General features: G+C 41.2%; 1 long non-coding RNA gene across 6 annotated transcripts; it reads left to right on the top strand.

Annotated features, from left to right (window-relative positions):
- Positions 1-225: 225 nt before the first annotated feature.
- LOC135981718 (uncharacterized) lies at positions 226-21486 on the top strand. Of its 6 annotated transcripts, XR_010598875.1 has the most exons (8): positions 1145-1480; positions 2854-2981; positions 4064-4219; positions 4313-4378; positions 15913-15984; positions 16952-17035; positions 20901-20981; positions 21195-21486. It is a non-coding gene; the product is annotated as an uncharacterized LOC135981718 (long non-coding RNA). The 6 variants fall into 6 exon arrangements; XR_010598872.1 differs by lacking the exons at positions 1145-1480; positions 16952-17035 and adding an exon at positions 226-413; XR_010598873.1 differs by lacking the exon at positions 16952-17035 and having other exon boundaries at positions 1148-1472.
- The last annotated feature ends 1064 nt before the right edge of the window (positions 21487-22550 follow it).

Raw genomic sequence — 22550 nt, 5'->3', positions numbered from 1 at the left:
GCTTTCTCCATAATTTTCTAGACTGGTTTCAGTATTCTTCATTATATCTTCAATCTGCCCCCAAAGTATAGGTCAGCTAGCCTAAGCCAGCCTCAGCTGGAGTCCCCTACCAGCCAGCCAGATTCCAGCCCCATCAAATTGCTGCTGCTGGGCTTAAGAGCTGGTCTATTGCCTCTCATCAGTAGTCAGGTGCTGTAATCAATTCAGTAGCCATTATAGGCCAGCTGCACTCATTAGGTTGCCCGGAGACTGGTTCTGCTACAGAACCTGATTCTTGACAGTACACCCACAGCTCCATAAAAGTGCCTCCTTAGGGCCAGGTTTCTCTGGCTACTTCTCTCTCAATAGGTCTGGGGTGTGAAGTCCATTGATATAGTAGACCAAGACTGTGGAGGCATGGGCAGAGACTGAAGGTAACCTAGAGGTTTTGATTGTGAGTTCTTGGTGTAGGTATAGAGGTCTCAAGACCTTTATATAATCCTTGATGTAAACTCATAGACCTGGCCACCAGAGTACCTCTAGACCAGATGCCAGCTCTTGAATTGGCCAAATGGCCTGCATGTGGCAAATCATGACAACCTGGGCCTGCAAGGTCTGCAATTTCTATCAGAGAGATATTGGCCATTGCAGAATCCATGCTCGAGGCATCAGCTCTAATTCTCTTGCTTGTGTTTTGGCTGCTCAAACAATCAGTGACTGGCACATGGGTGGTCATATCTAGTGGCTGGAGCAGAAGTTGGTAGTCAGGAATAGGATTCAATGGTCAGAACCAGAGTCAGATGCCAAAGCCAAGGGTCAGAGCTGAAGTCAGGAATTGGAGCTTTAGGGGCAAGGCTGGAGCAGCATTGGAACAAGGCAGAAGCAAAACTGGGAACAAGCAGGTGCAGGAGTTATTGCAGCTGTAGGCAAATCCTTTGAGCAGTCACTAAACTGCTGAGGATGGACTTAAGAGCTGGTCTGATGACTATTTCCACCAATCAGATGGTGTCACTGTGACACTACATCCCATATTGATCATGGGTGTATGATTATGACACAATTTTTGTACCAGATGAGGCGTGAGGCGTCATTGGAAAAGTTATGATTTGCTGAATATGATTATCCTATTTGTGTGCATTGTGACAGACCCAGACTAGTGGGGTACAGGAGTCTGATAGAGGGCAAATATACCGGTCACTGGATGAGTAGTTTTCTGTTCCCTGAGTGACCAGAGCAGGGGCTGCACTAGAGTAATCAGGAACCTGCTAGAACCAGTTAAGGCAGGCAGGCTAATTAGAACACCTGGAGCCAATTAAGAAGAAGCTGCTAGAATCAATAAAGGCAGGCTAATCAGGGCACCTGGGTTTTAAAAAGGAGCTCACTTCAGTTTGTGGTGTGTGTGAGAGGAGCTGGGAGCAAGAGGTACAAGGAGCTGAGAGTGTGTGCTGCTGGAGGACTGAGGAGTACAAGCGTTATCAGACACCAGGAGGAAGGTCCTGTGGTGAGAATAAGGAAGGTGTTTGGAGGAGGCCATGGGGAAGTAGCCCAGGGAGTTGTAGCTGTCATGCAGCTGTTACAGGAGGTACTATAGACAGCTACAGTCCACCAGGCCCTGGGCTGGAACCTGGAGTAGAGGGTGGGCCCAGGTTCCCCCCACACCTCCCAATTGACCTGGACTGTGGGTTCTTCCAGAGGTCCCTGGGCTGTTCCCCCCCCCCCCCCCAACCCACATGGTGAATCTCTGAGGCAAGAAAATCCGCCAATAAGCGCAGGACCCACCAAGATAGAGGAGGAACTTTGTCACAGCATGTATCATTTTTGTATCTGATGTTATCAATATTGACCATATATCTGTATTTCAAATGTGCTTACTCTGAGTAACACCCACAGGTAGCCTTTCAGGTACAACAGTGAAGAAGCTAGACAGTGTTGATAGCCCATCAGCAAAGACCATGAACTATAGAAGAGCTTAGCCTTCCTATAAACATTTCAGCCAGCCTGTAAGTAATGGCTGCTATGACTCAGCAAGGGCATGTGACCAGACTACATGATATTGAACTCCATTTTGGGTACCTGTATTTTTCCACAAACTGGGCTGGGAACTGTTTTTGGAACAAAAAGTTTCCACCATATGTTAAAGCTATATAAAGTGGGGTGTGACATCATCTAGTGACCTCACTCCCCCGACTAGAAAACTCATGGTAACACCTAAGGAACAAAGACTGAACTGGGGGTGAGGGGGAGGGAAGTACTGGTTCCAGGCTAAAAGGATTTCTAGCCTGTATATGGAAACCTGGTGGACTGCTTGGATCATCAGTCAGGGTGAGAAATTACTAATTCATATCCAATCTATCTAGTATGTTAGGCTTAGTTTGCATTTTGCTTATTTGCTAGGTAATTTGCTTTGATCTGTTTGCTATCACTTATCACTCAAAAAAATCTATCTTTTGTAGTTAATACACTTGTTTTTTGCTTTATCTTAAACTGGTGTGCCTTTAAGTGACGTACACCTCTACCCTGATATAACGTGACCCAATATAACGCGGTAAAGCAGTGCTCCGAGGGGGATGGGGTGGGACTGCGCACTCTAGTGAATCAAAGCAAGTTCGATATAACACGGTTTCACTTACAATGCGGTAAGATTTTTTGGCTCCTGAGGACAGCGTTATATTGGGGTAGAGGTGTATCTGGGGGAAAAAGCTCTGTGAACAAAGGCTGTTGCATACTCCTCTCCACATTGAGGGAGGAAGAACTGAGTAATAAATTAATACTGGTTGGGGTTTTGACCAGGGCAGGATGGTACAGCTCTTGGGTCTTAGGCTGGGAAGCTGGCAGTTATTTTGGCTGTAACCTCTCTATTGTTGGTTCATGCAGTGGCTGGCCAGAGTCTGCATACAACTGCAGCTGGGTGTGTCCCAGCCTGTGTGAATGCTGGTGGGAGTATAGGACTGGGAGCCGTGCAGCTTGTCACAGTAACGCAGTGTGAGAGGAAACCCAGGCTGGTGAGTCAGAGGACTCAATGATACCCCAGTTCCAGGTGGCACCCTGGGGGGAACCTGTCAGTCACCAATCTGGCTGCCTACTACATGCCAGCTGTACTTGTTAGGTTGCCCACAGATGGCTCTGCTGCAGACCCTGATTCCTGGCACTAAAAACCCACGGGACTGAGTCTCAGAGCCTGGGTCAATTGACTTGAGCACACGGGGCCTGGGCCGTGAGTCTAAAAGTAGCAGAGGTTTCAGAGCCTGGGTTTCAGCCCAAGCCTGAACTTCTACACTACAGTGTTTAGCCCTGTAGCCCAAGCCCTGTAAGCCCAGTGAGCTGACAAGGAAGTCTTAATGGTGAACCTACCCTGCTAGTTCCAAACCAGAGGCAAGACAAGTCAGGGGACAAGAGGGATCCTGAGACTGTGGCTCTAGAGCAGTGGTGGGCAACCTGCAGCCCACGGGCTGCAGGTTGCCCACCACTGCTCTAGAGGGACAATTCACTCAAGTAAATATAAGCCCAGAGCCAAGTAAATTAGAAGAAAGATTTGTAGGATTTGATTGGCGCAATGCCCTATAGGCAGAGCTGTGAGGAAAACCTCTATCCTCAAAGTGTACTTTCTATAAGTGGAAGGCAGGAGATCCTCACTGGTGGTCCATGGAAGGCCAGCCCCAAAGGGAACAGGAACCCCTGGTAGAATCCCAACTGTGTAAAGAGGGTAGTGCATGAACAGCAAAGAAGTTCTCTTCCAAAGGCAAGAAAAGGCCTCATGTGAAATAAATGGGGGGAGGGGAAGTGTGTGACAGGGCAGGGTGAGTCACTGGGTTTGCAGAAGCACTGGGATGAATGCAAGTTTAACTGAAGACAATTATACACTTTCTGTTGGGGGATTGTAGGCACCTGAGTGATAATCACTGGGCTAACCAGGTAGCTGGGAAGATGTAAGTGGGAGGAACAGGAAGCAAGGGGGAGCTTAGTGGGTGAGCTTGGGTTGAGGAGTGAGATCTGCAGGGAAGCCTCCCCTTGCTGTAAACCTGCATTACCCTGTGATACTTTGGTAAAGAAAACTTTTTCACCATGAGTGTATTTATTCTAACAGCCCATGGTGTGTTTCTGACTGTGAAACCTCACAAACTGGCCAGATGGTGGAATATACTGGGAGGGTAGCAGCAGAGATGTCCTGTGACATACCTCCACTAGCACCAAATTTTGCTTTCATTTTCTTCAAAGTCAGAAATACTTTCAGCCACTTGAGGTAAATACTGCATTTACCTTCCTAACACAAATCCTGTAGGTCAGCCTCTTCTTTTTGATCTCATTGTGTGTCTTTGCTGCTTGTCTGTCTCAGGAAATGTACTTGATAGCACGGCTATATGCAAGAGGAAGGGAAGGACTAAGTCTGTTCACAGAAAAGGTAAATAGGTGGAATTTGTGTGAAATGTGTTCACTCTCATCAAGATTACTTGATATGTCTAATTCATTCATCCCAGGGCTGCTCAAATTTTTAATCTGATTGTTTGACACTTGCAATATACTGAGAAAAGACTGTTGCTTAAATAATGGATTTCATGTGGTTCGTTCACCTGCTTGATTTACTGCCTTAACACTTGGTTTCTAGGAGCAACACATCAGCATTATTGTTCTAAAACCAAATGCTGCATAACTATGAAATGTTGTCTTCAGTGAAGCTTTGACTAGAGTGAACCAAAAATCTTCTTACTAGAAGAATAAAATTAATTTTTACCTGAACGGTATGCATTACACTGAAGGAAAATGACCAGAAACTGTTCATTTCTTTTAGCCTTCAAGGTTCAATAACATACACTAGGCAATTTTTCCATAATAGAATTAATTCAAGAATATAATATCTTTTCTAGACCCTTTTACTTAACACCTTCCAGGGCCCAAAGCACTTTACAAATTCTCTCTCTCTTCCCCTCCTCCTCTCTCAGATCTTGATTAGAATCTCACCTTTCCAAAAGTTTGAATGTGTTCACATAAAGGTTCTTGTTCAACACAATATTGAGATGGGACCGCATTGCACACTTCCAATCCTGCATTCAGATACCACAGTGATGGACACAGATTCAGAATCTATGTACAATAGACAAAAAAAAATAGAATAAAAGAGCCTAACTTTGGCACCTTCCCTGGGAATTGCACTTGCCTGCAGTGGGAAGGCTTGTGTTCCAATCACACTGAGACCTATGTTGGTGGGGTTTTAACTGCTGGTAGGGTCCCACAAACCTGACAGATCAAAAGTAAGGGAGCAGATGGAAATCAGTCCACTGGACATCCAGGATGGTGTTGAGTGATAGGCTGTTTAGGCTGAATCCCCACTCTGGCACCTCCAGTGCTGGAAGTAGGGGCCCCACAAGGTTTTTAAAAACTAATACTTGCCACTCCAGGCTTGTATTAAACTCCCAAGGTTACAGCTTTTTTTCTGACCTTGGCTTGGTAAATGCTGCCACCACCCAAATGCAAAAAAACCCCCTTGGACTCAGGAAGGAGCACTTGGGAATTCCTCCCTGTGGGGAACCTTCCGGGGAAGAGCTGAGAAAGAAAACAAAGGAAATTAGCTGTGGCCACCAGCTAATTAAACAACACATGCACAAACCTTTTAGGACACCAAAAATTCAATCCTGGTCTTAAAAAAAGGTAAATTTTATTAAAAACAAAAAAAGAAAATACATCTGGAATTTAGACTTTTGCTAGATTTTTAAAAAAGCAATTCCAAAAATTAAACACCCAGAACAGCTTTCTTGGGGGTTCAGGTTAAAGGTTGCAAGCAAACAAAAGCATCTGGGGTTAGCAGAGAGACGATCCACAGCCAAAATAAGAAATAAACCTGATAGTGTCTGTCTAAACATTCCCTATCCAAATTATTTCTTCTAGGTATGGAAGATGACTTTTTATACCTGGTTCAAGCCTTACACTGCATTTCTGCTGCCCTCTGTTCCCCTCTTTCCCAGAGAGACATAACACAAAGGGAAGGGTTTTCTCCCCCCGCCCCCCAATTTAAAAAAGTTCTAGCCTTCCCTTTGGCTCTTTTGGTCAGGTGCCCACTCCTTTTCCTTTATCTGGGGAACTCTGTTAACCCTTTACAGGTAAAGCAAGCAGAGAACAGCTACCAAGAGGAACTTTATTGCTAACTGGCTGCCTGGGTGTCCATAAAAGGAAGCTTACACCCCCCCCCCTTATTTATCACATAGGCCAACCATCTATCCTTGTAAAAATACATCCCTTCATTCACAATGCTCCAGATAACAGCTGCAGGAAATGAGACTATGGTGATCTGTCCCCAGCTGAGTTCATTACACATCCCTTCCTTATTCTCTGTTGAATATGTTCACTGCATGAGGCAGGAGTCCTATAGCAAAAACAGTAGGTGATCATTTAATTAAAATCTGCATGGTAATGCATATGCACAGGATGGAGAGTAAAGGTTGTGCATTCATGAAAGATGTAACAAGCCAAAACAACCCACTCCCCCACAAATCTGGGGAATTCCCAAATCAACTTAATTACAAGTGACATTGGCATTAATTCCAATCTAGAATAAAGGGGTTTCATCAGTAATCTCAATATAAATATTAGTAATAAATATATCACAATACCCAGCTATTCTAAATATAAACATTTATATGTACACATTAACGAGCTTGATTCGCCTCAGTAACAAATACAAATTTTAACACAAGTCAGTATTATACACTTTGCTACATTTTGTACATGTAATGTAATAGGAAATTAGAAGTACTTTATCAACACTTCTATTGTCGGTCGATAATTGTGTAACAATATTTCCCATTTAACAGTCAGATTTAAAAAAAATTCAGATAAAATCAATAAATTGTACATAATTTTTAAAAACTCTTGGGTCAGAATGGAGGTGGTTGTGCTGCAATAAAATATGTATTTCTTTACACTTTTTAAGAAATGTTATGTGTACTATTCATTTCTTTGTTTTTAACTGGCTTCTTGGGTTTTTATAAATATTGCAATAGGTAAGTAACATGTAATTTTGAAATCTTAATTTTGTTTATTTTTAAGCAAAGTTTTTTGCTTTTGGATAAGATACCATCTGGAATTTTTAATACTTGCTTTTTGTAAACTTGTAACGGTATAATACAAAATTCTTCAGACTTGGCTTGGTTTTTGAAGTCTCAATGAAATCTGAACAAGCCACATTTTAAGAGAATTTGTTCACTGGCTTTGAAACACACGTAGTGCAATTGACAATATAACCCCTTTTATGGATTTTTATGGCCAGGAAAGACAGTGATGTAATCCAAATTGACCACCTGTAATTGCAGGACATAGACTTCACCCAGTGATTCCTGCATCTAGCCTAGCAACTTGTGTTCAAAAGAAATGCTGGATTAAATATAAAATAGTAAAAGATGCCTGACATTGTTTGATAGTCACAAATTTTTTTAAAAAATCTTTTCATAAAATCTGTTTTACAGGCTGAACTGTTAAGGGTAAACTGGCAGCTTTGTATTATTTAAATAGCATTCCATGATTAACTGGCTAACCAGCACTCAGGAGCTTGTCGGCCATTGCAAGCTCCCAGCCTTCAGCTATTTCAAAACTGCACAGTTTACAGAGAGAACTGAACCAACTCCCCATTAATTGTTTAATACAAGATGGATCATGACTCAATGCTAAAATGTCTGTCTGAGAATAAATGAGAATGTGCCAATGAAATTACTGTCACCCTGCTGATCCCTTGAAGTAGGGTTTTGCTAACACTGTCATTTATTTAGGGGAGCCTTCATCTCTGTGTTGCCTGCTGCCCATCCTGAGACAGGAGGGTTCTCTGCCAATTGAAGTCACTAAAACACAGGATTTGGGGACTTCATCAGCAGAGTCAAGGGAAGGGTAGGGACAGTTTTGTGGCCTGCAGCATGCAGGGGGGTCAGACCAGATGATCATAATGGTCCCTTCTGACCTTAAAGTCTAAGTCTATGAGTACTCTTCAGCATGAAGGTGCCTAACATAGGCATATACACTAACAGCAGATGACCAACCTCTGTTTCTCATTACTTCAGCCAGAATAAACTGGAACAAAGTTTTACAGTCACTTGTGCATTAGATTCACCCTTGAGATTCTGTCACTCAGAGGCCAACCTTTGCAATGTTCAAACAGCCACTCAAAGTTTGGCTGAACAAATTAATTACATGTTAAATAATGTAGGGAAGGCTTTATGTACTATCATGTAACATATTATTTGCAAGCTTAGATAAGCTTAGAAGTGGTATTTAAGTTAAACCTGATCATAAAAAATGTTATCACACTACTCATGGACCCATGCACAAGCAATTTAAACCTGTGCAGCTACTTGAAGACTAGCAGCCTGAATTTCTCTACCCCAAAGGCCATGAGCTGTCATTGCATCGGGTGGAGCCATATATTCGACTTCTCAGCAGCCTGGCACAATAGTGGGAACAAAACACTGACTTCAGTGGGGCCAAGATTTCACCTTTTGGGATTATCTATATTTAGGGAAATGTTTAGTGTTAGAAAAGGTTTTACATACAGTAGAACCTCAGTTATGAAACTGACAGTCAACCACCCACCTCATTTGGAACCGGAAGTACGCAATCAGGCAGAAGCGCACACACACACGTAAATACAGTACAGTACTGTGTTAAACATAAACTGCTAAAAAAAAGGGAAAGTTTAAAAAAAAAAATCTGACAAAGGAAGGAAACTGTTTCTGTGCTTGTTTCATTTAAATTAAAATGGTTAAAAGCAGCATTTTTTTCTGCACAGTAAAGTTTCAAAGATGTATTAAGTCAATGTTCAATGTAAACGTTTGAAAGAACAACCATAACATTCTGTTCAGAGTTATGAACACTTCAGAGTTACGAACGACCTCCATTCCCAAGGTGTTCGTAACTCTGAGGTTCTATTGTAAAACACTTCAACTCAAAGTGTTACGTGATATTTTGCTCTTAATGTGGACAATGGCAGTTGTGTTTAAAAATGTTGTAGCTGGTCATGCTTAACCCTGTAGATTGGGAAAATGCATCATGTTAAAAAACCTTAAGGATCTAGGACTAACCATGGTCAGTTAGATTAATAGATTCCAAAGCCAGAAGGGAATAGTTTCAATCGTTAATTACTCTTGCTGTTAAAAATATATGCCTTATTTCCAGTCTGAATTTGCCTAGCTTCAACTTCCAGCCCTTAGATCATGTTATACTTTTCTCTGTATCATTGTCCTTGTCCACACAAAGTAGTTTTTAATATCACATGAGAGCACGCATTAACTAACATGATACATACCTCCTATTGGGCTGGTGAATCTCACTGCCCAATGTGCTCTGGGGCTGCATAGGTATCTCTGAAAGCATACTGTAATGACAAAGGGGTTGCACATGTGTAAATGAGAGCAGAATTTAACCTGCAGGATGTGTGTTGTTGGTGATAAGTCAGAAAAACAAGAATCCGGCTTGATTTCTAGATTAGGCTGAATTTGCAAAGCTGGAGGTTAGAAAAACATCTTTTTACTTGTAAATTGAATTGTTTGGATATAGAATTCCATTGAGACATGAAACCCCATGATACTATTTTTACAATCGCTCTGAAATACAACCAAAGGATGTAACTGTGGGGAAATATTTCATATTTATTATCTCCTCAGAACATAACCATAATTTAAAACTCTATTATATTCAAGCATGGATATAAACTGATATTCTGGAGTGATAAAACACGATAGTAATTTCAGAGTCAACATTACTTAATAAAGGGCCAGTTTGCAGACAAAATAATATACTGAGAAATGAAGAGATCCCATGGAGCCAAGAAACACAAACTTTCAATTTACCATTATAAAAATTGACAATGTTTACAAATAAAGCTTTTCTTTTTTCTCTCCCTAGACAAAATATAATATAAGCCAATTGGATGAGCAAAAATTACATAAGTATCTGCTAGGAATCTCTAATATAATGCCTTATTCTTCCCTACAGGACTGTATAGCCTCTTCAGAGAAGGAATGGGCTCTGAACTGTCTCATATGTAACACTAAAGTTTCACATGTATTAAATCATTCTTCCTTTTAAAGATGCATTTTCCTCTCTTCCACATTTATAAAAGAGAATTCTATTGCTCAGCCAGGCTTATAACTCCAAGAGTTTGTGGACTGATGAAAATGCTTGTCTTACTTGGATCATAGAGTTTTTGAGCAATGTACATTGTTAAAACTGGCTATTAAAACATTACAAAAGGTAGCAATGCTCGAGACATTGGCCTATTCCTCATAAATACCTCACAGCCAGCGCACAGATTCTGAAGCGTTTTATTAAGGTTTCTGACTCAAAAAATGGTGGGTAAATTAAGCCTTCTTATAAGATCTGTTTATAATGAATTTGTGTTTAGGAACACCTTACTGTTTAGTTTTAGAGAGTTTAATGCCACTTTTTCTATTTACAATCAGAAATGTTCCTTTGACTTTATGCCAACACTTGGATGGAATCTCCTGTTAAGTACATAATTAAAATTTGAAATACTTAATGCTGTAGATTTATTATCTTTTATAATCTGTGCTCCTGTGGTTGGTGGATTATCCCTGCATTTGGGTGCCATAAAGTCTCTTGACGTTGTATCCAACTTAAGGTGACCAGATAGCAAGTGTAAAAAATCTGGACGGGGTGAGGGGGTAATAGGTGCCTATATAAGAAAAAGCCCCCAAAATCAGGCCTGTCCCTATAAAATCAGGACATTTGATCACCCTAATCCAACTACATTGATGTGAGTAGTACTTAGCTATGTGATAGTTGAATTAGGCCAACATGACTACTCACAGAAGTAAGGATTTCTCATGTAAGGGTAGCAGGATATGGCTGTTACTGCTTTGATGGAAAATGAAGGTGAGCCAGGTGGTGAGCGAAATGCTATTGGAAACCACAGACTTGCCAAGTAGTTCAGCTTTACAAAACAGTTCCCTTTCTGTGGTCTGTCATATACAAATGAGGCCACGGCTTCTAGTAGTGGTTCATAAGTGACACCACTGTTTTTAGAGGTGGACATGAGTTGTGATGTTCAGAGGCACATCTAAATCTCACTTGGATCTGAAGTTCCTCAAAGCGGGGGGGGGGGGGGGGGGCAGAATAGGGGGTTAGATAATGTGTTCCACTTTACCCCCATCTTTTCTTGTATGAAAATATTTTATTAATGAGTTATTTATTTCTCCCTGGTGTGGTAGATGCAGTGATTTGGTGTCTCCGGATATATTGTAGTATGGTAAAGAGAGAGAGCTTTCTTTCATTCCTATCTGTGCAATGAGAATAGATATATATGGCTCATTAAACACTTCCTAGTTTACTCCCATTTTAAAATAGAATTACAATTGGGATGTAATGTGGCCATGAACAAAGATTTGTGTGGCAGAAGCTTTCAACAGAAATCAGGAGAAAGGCCTGAAATATTAGGGAAAGTCCAATAAGCCAATCATTCTCAACCAGGGGTTGGGGGGCTACAAGCAGGTTTCTGGGGGTCCTCCAAGCAGGGCTAGCGTTAGACTCACTGGGGCCCAGGGCAGAAAGCCAAAGCCACCCCCCAAATGGGGCTGAAGCCAAAGCCTGAGCAACTTAGCTACCTGCTAACACCAGGCCTGGCTTTTATATGCAGAAAACCAGTTGTGGCACAGGTGGGCCATGGAGGTTTTTATATCCTGTTGGGGGGGCCTCAGAAAGAAAAAGGTTGAGAATCCCTGCAATAAGCAATAACCTTGTTACTGATTCACAGTGGATAGAAATAATATCTTTATTATATAGAGAGAGTACTTATGTAATTTACGCAGTCTATTAATTGGCTTCCTTTGGGAGCAGACCCCGATCATGTATTATTGACCGTGCCATTGAAAGAAGCAGAAGAGATACAAGGAGCCACTGGTGGTATTTGTCTTTTTGTAATAGCTGTAGGTCTGACAATTCACAGAAATTAAAGCCAGTGTATGAAACTTTCCAAGTACAGCTGAATTGGAACAAAAAGTTGAAATTTCAATATTTCCTGCTTAATGAACATTCTGAAAAAATTCATTTTGGAACTATCAAAGCACAGTTATTAAAGAGCTTCATTTCATTAAGGTTGAAGCACTTTGTTTCCACTTTATTCTTTTGCCCATTACATACTGTGACAAACCCAGACCAGTGGGGTACAGGAGTCTGGTAGAGGGCAAATATACTGGTCACTGGATGAGTAGTTTTCTGTTCCCTGAGTGACCAGAGCAGGGGCTGCACTAGAGTAATCAGGAACCTGCTAGAACCAGTTAAGGCAGGCAGGCTAATTAGGACACCTGGAGCCAATTAAGAAGCTGCTAGAATCAATTAAGGCAGGCTAATCAGGGCACCTGGGTTTTAAAAGGGAGCTCACTTCAGTTTGTGGTGTGAGTGTGAGGAGCTGGGCGCAAGAGGCGCATGGAGCTGAGAGTGGGAGGGTGTGCTGCTGGAGGACTGAGGAGCACAAGTGTTATCAGACACCAGGAGGAAGGTCCTTTGGTGAGAATAAGGAAGGTGTTTGGAGGAGGCCATGGGGAAGTAGCCCAGGGAGTTGTAGCTGTCATGCAGCTGTTACAGGAGGCACTATAGATAGCTGCAGTCCACAGGGCCCTGGGCTGGAACCTGGAGTAGGGGGTGGGCCCGGGTTCCCCCCAAACCTCCCAATTGACCTGGACCGTGGGTTCTTCCAGAGGGGAAAGTCTCTGGGCTGTTCCCCAACCCACATGCTGAATCTCTGAGGCAAGAAAATCTGCCAATAAGCGCAGGACCCACCAAGATACAGGAGGAACTTTGTCACAATACACATAGTCGAAACAAAGAATGTGACATTCTATTCATTGTGGGAGAGTGCTGTAACCCCCATAGTCCTCATTTTCATATAATTGTAATCTTACCCTACATGGCATGCTTTATATGTATCAGGGGAAAGGTTATGATCTGCTCAAAGTCATTTCTCTATCCAAATATGTGTATAATTAATGCATATGACGTTAGGAGAATTGTATAGTATGGTTGTCACTAAAACATGCTGTAAGTTGGGGGAATCAGCCAGATATAAGCTCCCCAGATACAACAGCATGGAAAGTAACACACACCCGGGCAGGGTGTCAAACAACTTATGGACAGCTATTGTCCAGCAAAGGAGCTACAATGCAATGACTCACCAGGGGAATTGCTCAACCTTGCTTGGAGAGACTCAGTAATGCTCACCTGACTCTGAAAGGGGGAGGAGGGGCAAAGCCAAGAGAGAGGAAAGGACATGATAAAAGGAAAAAGACCTTTGCCATACTCTTCCTCTTTTCCACCTACATCTACAGACCACCACCACCAAGCGACTCATCCGCTCATCAAAGGGAGCCTGACTGAAGAGTAACCAGCCAGCCTGTGGTGAGAAGCATCTAAGTTTGTAAGGACATTGAAAGTGTTAAGATCAGCTTAGAATGTGCTTTGCTTTTATTTCATTTGACCAAATCTGACATGTTATGCTTTGACTTATAATCACTTAAAATCTATCTTTATAGTTAATAAATGTGTGTGTTTATTCTACCTGAAGGAGGGCGTTTGGTTTGAAGAGTGTCAGAGACTCCCCTTGGGATAACAAGTGTGGTACATATCAATTTCTTTGTTAAATTGACAAACTCGTATAAGTTTGCAGCATCCAGCGGGCATAACTGGACACTGCAAGACGGAGGTTCCTAGGGTTGTGTCTGGGACTGGAGATAAGTAGCTGGAAGCAGCTTACATGCCAGAGGGTGTACATGATCAGCCCAGGAGTGGGGGTTTTTACAGCAGAGCAGGGTAAGGCTGGCTCCCAGAGTCAAGGATTGGAGAGGTCTAGCAGATCACCGGTCCAGATAACACCAGAGGGGAACATCACAAAGGGGTTCAATATTTTTTCATAAAAAATTTCAACCAAATCAAAACATTTAGATTTCGTCAAATCCATGCTTTCTTATGGAAAACTGTGCAATCAGAAAAATTGTGACAGGAGGATCTTGCTGGCGTAGTGGGACTATGAGTAGCCTAAAACTGCCACAGAGGTTAAACCATGCCACCTCCCCACCACTGGTTTAGGGGAGATAGCTGGGGAAAGAAGTTTGGCCATGGAAAAGGGGTGTGGCTGGAGTGTAGCTTTCAGGTGGCTCCCACATGCATGGAAACTTGATCAATGGCTCCAAGATTAGGGGAACATAAAGGTGGCTTGAAGTTACCTTTGCAACATCCCTCTTGAGTTACATTGGGTGCTCCTCTGTTAGAGCCAGAGACTGAGTCCTCTGTTTATAATTAAACTTCCAAAATATTAAAGATTTATTTTCTCCGTTATCTTCTGTATACATTACCCTTTGTGGAGACTAATTTCAGTGCTATCTGCCCAAAATTCTACATTCTTATGTGCCATTGCTTTTCCACTGCAGATGATTTGAAACAGTAATGGGACTTTCTCCTTTTGGGGCTGTCTTTGCAAAGAAATGATCCAGTTATACAATAGTTTGGCGTTTTGTTTCACTTGTTAAAAAGCATCAAACATTAAGAGATTCTGGCTTTGTATCACTAGGTACAGTTTTAATGACATAAGACTAATAAAACACCAATCTAAACTGGCAAATCATTTTCCTTCTCCAATTTTATTAAAAATAAAACAAAATAGCAAGACAGTTCATATTAATCAGAAGGGTTACTCCCCAGATTTCCAATAATTTGTATCTTTATGTTTCTCATTAGGCTTTGAGCTAGAAATTCCAAACAAAACAGATATCATTAAATTGCAAAAAAAGTCATTAATGCAGAGTTAAGATTGCCTGGGGATAGCCTTTCCATAACACTGAGGTCAGTAAAACTCAAACTTCTGAAAACCATGAAATATCAGATAAATGCCCATGCAAACTTAACTCTGCCCCCTGGGAGCTGGCAATAGCCACTGGAAATTATCTGCATGCACTCCAGCTGCATTCACTGTATTAGGTGTAACTGTATTGAGTGGTGAAGGAATAAGTTGGAGCAGCTTTGAAGAGCTGGGATTGGTGTTATGAGGAGATCTGGGTCTGAGTTCCCCCGATGTGTGTTATCAAAGGAAAGAGGAGAATATGTACTTTCAGGTTCCAGCCTGCATCATTGCAGTACAGAATTGTGTCAGTAGCAGAGCAATGTCAATAGTGAGGTGGGATATGAGGGCAGTCTGTGGATTTCATAGATTCCAAGGCCAGAAGGGACTACTGTGATCATCTAGTCTGACCTCCTATGTAGCACAGGCCAGAGGCCTTCCCCCAAATAATTCCTAGAGCCAATGTATTAAGAAAAAATATTCAATCTTGATTTAAAAATGGTCAGTGATAGAGAATCCACCATGAGCCTTGGTAAATTGTTCCAGTGGTCAGTTATCCTTGATGTTAAAAAAAATTATGCCTTATTTCCAGTCTGAATTTATCTAGTTTCAGCTTCCAGCCACTGGATCATGCTATACCATTCTCTTATGGATTGAAGAGTCCGTTATTAAATATTTGTACCCTACGTAGATACTTATGGACTGTAATCAAGTCACTCTTGAACCTTCTTTGATAAACTAAATAGGCTCAATCATAAATTAATGGAGATATCCTATCTCCTAGAACTGGAAGGGACCTTGAAAGGTCATCCAGTCCAGCCCCCTGCCTTCACTAGCAGGACCAAGTACTGATTTTGCCCCAGATCCCTAAGTGGCCCCCTGAAGGATTGAACTCACAACTTTGGGTTTAATAGGCATTCTCATGGCTCTTTTCTGAACCCTCTCGAATTTATCACCATTCTTCTTTAATTCTGGGCATTAGAACTGGACACAGTATTCCAGCAGTGGTTACACCATTGCCAAATACAGAGATAAAATAACCTCTCTGTTCTTATTCAAGATTCTCCTGTTTATGCATTCTAGGTTTGCATTAGTTCTTTACTTAATCCTAGGTTCGCACTAGCTCCACTACAACACCCAAACCATTGTCAGTCATGGAGTCCCAGAATAGAGTCCCCCATCCTGTAAGTACGCCTACAGTCTTTGTTTCTTGATAAATATATTTACATTTAGTCATATTAAATTTGTATATTATATTACCCAGTTGCACCCATGAAATCTACATTGCTCTGAATCAGTGACCTGACATTTTCATTATGTACCATGCTCCCAATTTTTGTGTGAACTGCAAACTTTATCAGTGATGATTTTATGTTTTCTTTCAGGTTATTGATTAAAGAAATAACATAGTGCCAAGAACCAACCTCTACAGGACCCCATTGGAAACATATCTGCTCAATGACAATTCCCCATTTACAGTTACATTTGAGACAGTTTTTAATGTGTGCCATGTTAATTTTCTATCTTTCTAGTTTTTTAATCAAACTGTCATGCAGTCCCAAGATAAATGCCTCACAGAAATCTAAGTAAATTATATCAACATTATTCACTTTATCAACCAAACTTTAGTGATGGGTAAGGGAAAGTTTAGGTGGTATCCTGTGTGCAAGTGTGAAGCAGTTGTAAAAGTGGTTGTTAAATTTTACAAGTGTGGCATTCTTTTGGGGGAGTAGTCTCAAGTGTTTGAGCACAGGGCAAGTGCAGGTAGCATCAAGGCAGAGTTTGAGTATATGTGTTATGGGTATTGTGAGGCTCTAAGGGCAGAGTTAAGGTGGTGGGTGTTTACCTTAACTCTGTATTTCCTGGTTTTCAGAAGTGTGTGTGTTTTGCTGAACTTGAGATTCTGGAAGGTCACTGGGCAACCTTAACTCTGTGTTAGTTAAGTTTTTAGCCATTTAGTTTCCTAGGTTTTTTAAACAGAAAAATAATTTTTTCGGGTAGATTTCAGTAGTCATATAGGCAGTTGTAATTCTCACCGAGGTTTGCAGTTGATATGCTACTGTGGCTAGGTAATCAAAAGAGGTAGCTTTTATACAGTGCTGTTCATCAATAGATCTCAAAGAACTTTACATCATTATCCCTGTTTTACAGATGGAAAAGTGAGGCATTGAGAGGTGAAGTGACTTGCCCAAGGTCAGCCAGCAGGCCAGTGGCAGAGCTAGGAATAGTCTTTCAGTAAGTCACATGGTTGCTATGTGATTCTTCAGGGCTGCACCCCACTCCTGTACATTTTGTTATATTGGAATGGGGATAATGGTCGTGCTTTGAAATGTTTGCAGTGTAGTGGCTAACAGGGTCACTGAGAAAAAATCATCCATGGTCTAGGTCCCAGAGCCTTGACAGTTTTATTACATAGACAAGGTGGATGAGGTAATATCCTTTATTGGACCAACTTCTGTTCGTGAAAGAGACAAGCTTTTAAGCTACACAGAGCTCTTCTTCATGTCTGGGAAAGTTACTCAGTATATCATAGCTAAATATAAGGTGGAACAGATTGTTTAAGTATAAATAATTAACACACATTCTAAGGCGAAGTGGCCAGTTAACACCTCTGCAGTCATAGGACAAAAAAAGAGGGTGAGTATGTTGCAGATTGTTGTAATAAACCATAAATCCAGTGTCTTTATTAAGACCATGACTTTTAGTGCCTAGCAAAGTCATGAATTTAAGCTCCTAGACTCATCTTTTGAAGGTGTTGTGAAGGTTTCCTTTGAGCACAAGGACAGAGAAGTCAGATCACGGAGTGATCGTTTAATGAAAATTGTTCATCCACGGGTGAAGTCATTTTTGTGTGAGTTCATTCAAGAGTCTAGTGATTATCTGGATTCATCCACATAGCTGTTATTGGAGCATTTAGTGCATTGGATGAGGTACACCAAATGTTGTGATAGGCATGTGGAGGACCCAGGAACCTTGAAAGATGTGTTGTGTAGGGGGTATTGATCATCATAGCAATGGATTACCATTACCTCACCCACCTAATCTCGGGTTTATTACATGGTTGTTACAGTAACTTTAAGCATGTGAGACTGCTGTGTCTTTCTCCTTCTTCAAGCCCTGACCCCTATTCCCTGCAATATGTATCCCCCTGCCAACATTTCCAGCTCCCCTCCCTTTCCCATCCCACTAAGCCATTAGTTGGCACTGTAGAAGCCATCAATATGTACAAAGCTGCTCCTTGCTGTGTCCTACCCTGTGCTGCTGCATACATATATCACAGGCAGCAGCTTATTGGAGGGCTGCACACTACCTTAGCTGTGTGACTGGAGCTGAACCCTGAGCTGGGCCCCTCATTCCCTCTACCCACCTCCAGCAGGGACTCCTGTCCCTGCTTCAGCCAGGCTTCCCCAGCCATGCTCCAGGTCCACCCAGTCTGTCCCTCCTCTAAACGTGGCCTCTCTCTCTCCCTCACACACTGGCCAGGCCCTCCACTCCACACAGGGGTGATGTATGTCTTAATTATTCATTTTTTTTCTGGATTTCAGGTGTTTAAATTTGTGTTGCCTTCATTCTGCCCCTGCCTCCTCCCTTCCTCCCCCAGCTTATATGGAGCAGCAGGGAGAGGAGCTTAAACCCCTGAAGAAGGGTAGGGATGACCAGCCTCACCACTCCTAACTCCCCCCAATGTGAGGGTTAGCAGCAAAGTGACATCCAGGATGAATCAATAGCTTTCTCCTCCATGGGGTTTTCCATATATAGGTACAAACCCTGTCTCTGGTAATGAAAACGCCTATGATATAATGCATCCAAACCTCTCTCAATTGTGGCTTTTTCATCTTATATGCCAGATTCTGGTCAGACATTTATGGGGAGGAAGGGGGAAAGCACAAAGATCCTTTCCCCACTCTTCTCACTGAAGCAGAACAAGGGTCTGGTGATCTCCCCTGTCAGCATAATAAACCCACCTCCATGAGTGGAGGTAGCTATGCTGGCGGGAGAAGCTCTCTCACCAACATGGCACTGTGCATATGAGTGCTTATGTTGGTGTAATTTATGTCACTCAGGGGGAGGGTGGTTTATTCACACACCCCTGAGCGACATAAGTTATGCCGACATAGGCGGTAGTGTAGACATAGCCCACGTCTCTGTGCTCCTCTTAGGGTGGTGGGGCTCGCCAATGCCCATTTCGGTGGACTTTCCCTAAATGGTATATTGTACCCCACATTGAAAGTGAAAGTTTTAAAGTTGTCTCAACCCAAACTTGGAGTCTACATGTGCAACTTTTTTGTCTGTACCAAAACCCATCTTTGCACATGGAAATCAAGTCATTAGATGACTAACAGCTTCATTTGTACTTTAAAATACCATGTGCATTATAAATGCAACTTCTTTGGGTATCTTGAACAGTGCCCAGACAGAGCTTGATAGTGAAAAATGTTGGCATATCTTTAAAACGATACATATTCCAGTTCCTTACCTCTCCGAGAGAGAAATGACACATGGCTTCTGCAATCACTTCCTGATACCTTTAAATATTGTTCTTCTGGAGAAGATGCAATTTGTCATAACCCTTCATCTTTCATATAATTTTTTTCTGGCATTCTGGTTGATCTGTATTTGGCCACTCCACTGTGAGCCAGCCTTTCTGTTTGTTCACTGCATGGGTGCTGTCTGTCACGCAGTGTTCTAGTGACTGCTGTCTGATGCTTACTTTACTGCAAGGCTTAGGGAGATAAGTACTATCTTCAGTAACCACAAAGATTATTTGGATGCAATATATTTTTCTTCCCTGCTAAATAGTTGCATTTGTATGGATAAAGCTTGTGGATTTTGTTTTCTCCCCCCCCCCCTAGAAATGGAATTTATAAACAGTCTGATGCCTGTATTGATTTCTGTTGGTTGTGGATAGGATGATTTATGTATAAATTAACTTTTTTTTGGTTTGGGGCAACATATTCAGTTTGTACTGAACAAGCAGATAGTTTTTGGTTATTAAACTTGCCTGGGAAGGAATAAAACTCCTGTCATGGCTTTGATGTCACATACAATTAACTTTTGCTGCTGATTTAGTTTTGCCACTGAGCTTATTTCCAAATGAAAAATTGGCAGACTATAGATACTCTGGGCTCTTGTCTTCCAAATCCCTTAGAAATGAGAAGAATGTATTTAAAGATTTATCGGGTGGGAGGCGCTGGGAGGGGAGGTGCTGATCAGTGGGGCTGGGTGGGAGGTGCTGGAGGGTGGGAGGTGCTGGAGGGTGGAGCTTATAGGGGGGCTGCTGGTGGGTACTCAGCACTCACCATTTTTTTCCATGGTGGGCAGCAAGTGGGGTGGGCTGTCCAGGCTTCTTGCTCCAGCTCCTGACTGGGAGCTGGGTCAGAGGGAAGCCACCCTGGCTTCTTGTCCTGGGGGCTCCAAGTTGGGAGCAGGGGAGGGGGAAGCTGCCCCGGCTTCTTATGCAGGCTCCCAGGGAAGCGGTGGAGGATGAAGCTAAGCCTTGTTCCTGCTTTGATTATCTTTTGTCTCGATACTGCCTCCTCCTCTTCCTTTTCTGGCAGCCCTCTTGTGTCCATTCTCTCCAAAATGCTTCAGCTAATAACATTTCCCACTACTGCTGCTCCAATCTCTGTCACCCCAACTTTTAAAATTATTTCCCCCATCTCTTTCTGCATTACTGTCATCTTGAAGCACAGGAGATTTCCATGCATCTCTCTTTCTCATTAGCCTCAATGAAATGGACATTTTGAGATCAGAATTTACCTGCTAATAGAGTTGGTCAAAAATTTCGGACAGAACAATTTTCTGTTGGAAAATGCTGATTTGACTAAAACAAAACACTTTGTGGGAATGTATCTACTGTATTGTAAAAAATTGGACATGAAATGATAATAAAGTTGAAATGTTTTTACTTTTATAATAATTTATTTTTAATATATACTGTAATATATAAATAAATTTACAATTAGGACTATATTGTAACAAAAAGTTTAAAAAAATCAACTAAACATTTTAATATGGTTGTTTTGATGTTTCCAAATAAAATATCTGGCAAATCTTGTTTCATGGGAAATTTTGATATTTCGATCTTGTTCCAATTTAGGATGAAAGGGAATTTCAAAATGTCAATTTCCCAGAGATCAGAAATTCAGTCTCCAGACCAGCTCTACTTGGATAATAACAGGTTTGTAGTTTTAATTTTCCTTTTGATCTCTGATGGAAAGTTTTATGTAATTTTCATGATGCAGATCATGTTATCGTTGGTAGTGATAGCTTATTAACTCCATAGATGCTTAGAATTTGAGCACTATATATCAAGTTTCTGTGTGCATTCTTTTATTTGATGCAGTTTCTAGTTCTAGCTTCATTAGATACAAGTTATTCCATTCCCTTACAGGTCTCCATCTTCATCACTGCCCCTGCTTGGTTCAGACTAATTATCAGAGGCATAATGCTGTATTTTACTATCTTCAAATGGCAGACAGAAATGGGATAGATGTGATGTATGACTATTTTCTTCCAAAGTTTTGCAAATCTATGGTATGATAAATTGTACAAAAAAAATTTATTTTCCAAATAGGAGTGCATTGTTAAAACAGCATTTATCTACTTGACGCAGTGCATTTTTGTCAATCCTTAACTGTCACAACATTTTGTAATAAAGGCATTCTCTGGTCGTTATGTGTTGATTAACCACAATATGGTGCTCAACATTTTTTCTTATAGATAAGGAAAATGTCTCCTCAGTAGCATATATATATATATATAAATTGGATGCAGTATAACGTTAGCTTAATACATTACATTTCAGATTAGCTATAAAAATTTCACTGGCTATTGCAAACTAAGTGATTTTTTCCATCTTTGGTAGTATAAAGGCAATGTCAGCAGAGGCGTCCTCCCTCCAGAGCGAGTTTAAAAACTTTATTCAGTGTTGTTTATAAGCGAAGCAGCCTTGGAAATTAAAATGTTTCCTTACCAAATTTATTTTCCTCTGACATTTATTCACGCTGGTTCATGATTGTTGTGAGCACTGGCATGCCCGCATAATTTTCTTTTCAAATTCAGGGTGCTGAAAAACTGTTCTATTAATAATTGTAATAGCACAGAGGCAGTTTACCAAACACTTCTAATGAAAAGTGCTCTCAGTATAGATGCCAGTGTGTCAGCTATAAAATGATTTGTCATAAGGAGGAGAAAAAGGTAGCAAACAATAGAATTGGATATTAAGAGTGAAGTACAGACAATTTCCATCACTTCTTGCACTTGCTGATGGTATTTTTCTTAAGTAGCTTAAATAATTCAAAGGATGAGATCATCTTCTCTTAGAAGTTTTGTCTGCAGATTTTATTTTCTTCTTTAAAAACAGAAACATAGTTTAACGTAAGTTTCCTTAAAAGTTGTAAGGATTGACAATTAAAGGTGAAATCCTGGGTCTATTAAGATAATGGGAGTTTTGTCATTGACTTTGGTGAGGCCGGGATTTCATCTTACATTTTATTAGCATTGGTATTTCAAGCTACTTGAATATTAACTTACTTATGAAATAATAATTGTATTCTGGACTAAATAAATTCCAAGGCCAAAGTCCAAGTTTTTTATAGGAAATAAACTCCAAAGCGAAAGCCAGGGTGTTTCTTAGGCCCAGAAAGATTTATGATTGAGTTAAAAGGGTCATCTGTTAATTTCAGTGTAACAACAAAGAAATATCATTAATTTTAGCATGGTAGTCCCTAAAAGTCAGGATTCCATT

Source organism: Chrysemys picta, chromosome 2, assembly GCF_011386835.1.
Source record: "Chrysemys picta bellii isolate R12L10 chromosome 2, ASM1138683v2, whole genome shotgun sequence".
Taxonomy (NCBI): Eukaryota; Metazoa; Chordata; order Testudines; family Emydidae; genus Chrysemys; species Chrysemys picta.
This window is presented reverse-complemented; position numbering and strand designations above follow the sequence as displayed.